This window comes from Vespula pensylvanica, chromosome 17 (assembly GCF_014466175.1).
Source record: "Vespula pensylvanica isolate Volc-1 chromosome 17, ASM1446617v1, whole genome shotgun sequence".
NCBI lineage: Eukaryota > Metazoa > Arthropoda > Insecta > Hymenoptera > Vespidae > Vespula > Vespula pensylvanica.
In genome coordinates this window covers 2,353,664-2,357,734 of record NC_057701.1, presented here as the reverse complement: position 1 = coordinate 2,357,734, position 4,071 = coordinate 2,353,664, and positions in this window count along the sequence as shown.

The window sequence follows — 4,071 nt, the reverse complement described above, 5'->3', positions numbered from 1 at the left end:
TATGTGTGTGTGTCTATGTATTTATGTTCGTGTTTAGTATGCATGTATACGTTCGTTGTTCGTTGATTATTATCAATTTTTATTGTAGACAATTAATCTTAAACATTTATACTTAGTAACTTTCTAATAAATTGATGATTCATTAGATTTGTTTTATTATTCAACAAATAAGAAAATAACGATGATCCTTTCGATCTTATCGCCATAGGAATTAATCTTTAACTCCGTATTAATCCTAACTTTCTAATTCGTCGTTAGAGTTTAGATTCGTACAATTTATTTATCTATCTATTCGTTTATTTATTTACTTATCTTCGCGAAAAGAGGATAATCACGACGAAAGATCGATCGATCTTACGGTAGAAATCAACCTGATAGGATCACGAGCGTAATAACTTTTACAATCTCTTTAGAAATATCATCCTTGAAATAATTCATTTCGTTTCGTTTATATATTTATGTTCGTATACAAAGAAGGAAGAAAGAATAGGGAAAAAGATGGATCATTTAACTGTGATCATCGTATGATATGATCGACCGATCGATCGATCGATCGATCGATCGATCTTCCATCGTTGTCAACCCTATTAACCTTTTAACCTAATAATATCAAAGTATCATCTCTCTACTTTGATCCTTTTCATAGGAAAGGATAAAGAAAGAAAGAAAAAGAGAGAAAGAGAAAGAGAAAGAGAAAGAGAGAGAGAGAGAGAGAGAGATAGAGAAGGGTGCAAAGCACTCTCGAACGTTTCTCGAGGGTATATTCCGTTCCAGCAAGGAAACTATCGTCGCTCGTCCGCCAACGCCTGTAATCTAAGGCCGTAACCACTTCGTTGTCGGATTAAAAAAATCCATGGAAAATGAAATACGGATTACAGTGGTTTGCCGAAGCCATTATAATGGCGTGTAATGCCGAGCTCGCCGTTATCGTTGAAACTCTTCGCTACTACAATAACGCGTCTTTCGTACTACTATCCATCTCATTTTTTTTTGTTTTGTTTGATCTTTTATATCTTTTTTTTTTTCATTTTTTTTCTCTTGCATTTATCTTGCTCGATCATTATGAAAAGAATAATGAATTACGTCTGAATGTTTAAACCTCGTATATACGAATATAACGATATATATATATTTTTTCGATATACGCGTATATGTGTGATAATAATTTGTATTAATGTATTATTGATGTTTTGTGTAATATATATTATGTATAATAAGGAATTCTTGAATATTGAAAAGTACAATAGTTATTACACTTAGACTTGAAAATCGATAGATATATGTATATAATGGTGACATGATAAGTGATTCATAAGAGATATATTTAGGGCAATTTGCATGTTGGACGTCATTGGGAAATAAGTAAAATTAGTAAGAAACGATCGCGTAAGCACGTTTCATTATATGTTGGACTCGTTTACCGGGTTTGCTTTTACGTCAAAGAGCTTACGAAATCCCGTAATCGATAAGATTAAATAAGGAAAGAACATTGTTATGTATATGTATATATATATATTTTTTTTTTCTAAAAAAAGGTGGGTGTTTTACTGGGTGGATATGTTATGGTGTTGTAAGGATCGTGGATCTTTACGTGAAGGTGCCGACGAAGGATAGAAGAAGAAGGTGTCGAGAAAACGGCCGTTCACTGACGTGCGAATGCGAACATAAATCCAAATTAGCGGCAACATAACGCAAGCCGAGAGACGTCGATCGGTCGTGGTCTGTCTCACTTCTTCTTCTTTCCCGTTCTTTTTCGTTCTTATTTTTCTTAAGTCTATCTTTTCACCTTCTTCTTACACCTTGCTAAAGCTACAAGATACACGCTTGGCTTTCTCCTTTTGCCGACGAGAGAACTCTCTGCGAATGACAGTAAATCGTAACTTCCAACTATCGACATTGTCGATCGGCTAAGACGTACGATCCTCTTCTTCTGCTTTCTGTAAAGGATAACGTTTCTTGTATCTAAGCAATACCGTTATATATATATATATATATATATATATATATATATATATATTATTATCATTTTTGTCTATGTGTATTATCATATGTGTATTATCATATGTCTATATGATGAGGGTGACTATCTATATTGAAAAATAAAAATAACAGTAATACAAGCGGTTTGAGCATGACATGTACTTTTGTGAATAAAATTATAGCGCAAAGGGTTAAGTATTTAATCTGTTATCACTGACCGAATCATTTACTTGCTAAAAGAGGAATTTACTATAATAGATTGAGTCAGATCTACTATTATCTACAGTGTTACCCGATCAGTAGAATAGGAATCTACTATTACCGGTTAAGTTGCTCGATTAATAAAACAGGAATCTGTTATTATTGACTTAATTGTTTGATCGATCAAACAGAGATCTATACATCGGCCTAATTACTCAGTCTGCAAAGCAGAAATTTATTAACTATTATCCTCTCACTTTGCTTTGTTAATAAGATACGAGTCTGTTATTTTCGATCGAATTACTCTATTGGTAAATTTGAGATCTACTATTAAAAAACATAAAACAGGAATCTACTATTATTAATTGAGTTAATCTACTATTGCCGACTTACTGTCCACTCTTTTTCTACTTATTCTGAATGAGTTATCGACTGAGTTAAAGTTTTTATTTTAGAAAGGATTTAAAAAGGGATTAATACTTATGTCAATGATCAATTATTATTATTCTTATGAAAAATTTTGTGAAAAACGTATAATATTATTAGGCAACCATTAGTAACTTATCTTTTGAAAAATTCTAACATATCATTGTTCAACCATGATAAAATAGTTCATGATAAATATGTTGGAGAAGCATATTGCGCAGGTAATAACAAATTTCTTGAAGTGCTCGATATATGGCAATACGATAGTTTTTTTTGCCTAATATTCTTCTAAATTTATTATAACGATAACAATAAAGAATATATATTATATATTCTATTTATAATCTTATTTATGCATTGGTAAATCTATATCAATTTTTAAACAATTATCTTAACGAGAGAGATTGTATTTAATAATTATAATGCAAATGATTTCTTATTGTTGTTATCCCCTTGATAATAGGCTTCCAATTACTTGTTTGTGTTCTCGAAAACGACGTCTAATAAGATAATGACTACACATTCGTATTTTCTTAAATTATAGACTGAAAAAAATATTTCCAAACAACAAACATATACTACATGGCACCGAAAATTTTTTAACTTACACACACACACACACATATATATATATATATATATATATATTAAATTTTTTATTTTATTCGATTAGATATTCTTAAAACGATTTCTTTATATAAAAATTTATTTAATTAAATTGATAAGGTCCGACAATTCCAATCCTAAAATTTTAGATAAAATCGTATAGAAATGCTTTTGTTTCTATAATTTATAAATTTAATGATTTCATAAATCACTTTTATCATAAAAATTTATAAGCGTTACATAAGCGTTAGAAATGTCAGTTTTGGAAATTCAGAATAATATCTCGCGCTGTCGAAAAATAAGAAAATAAAGTCAAAATATGTCTAGAAGGCGTTAAACGGTCGAACGAATAAAGAAGAAATCTCCGTTTGGATTTCTCGTTGCATTTCTGATTTCCCTGGAGAGAATTTTGTCGGAAAAGAATCGACGACGATCTTCGCGTCGCTACGAACTTCGTTTTATTCGGATTTCTTTTTTTCTTTCTTTTTGTCTCTCTCTCTCTCTCTCTCTCTCTCTCTCTCTCTCTCTCTCTCTCTCTCTCTCTCTCTCTGTCTTTTTCGTCGCCATTTTTCTATGTCTTTCTTTCAAAGCTGATCTCAACCTCGTTCACCTTCCTACTCTTTCTCACCCTTTCTCTTTTTATTTCTCTTTTCATCCTGAATTCACTCACTCACTCATTTTTTATATTTTTTTTCTTTACGTTGAAATCTCGTGGCGACAATACTCGTCGTACTTGTACTCGCATTACGCTCGATTTCGAGAGCGAATTTTCTCTTGCGACAACGACTAGTACGAGTACGACTCTCCAATGCAACGCCGTGAAATTGATCGTTCGCACTATTTCTCAAGGGAACTTTA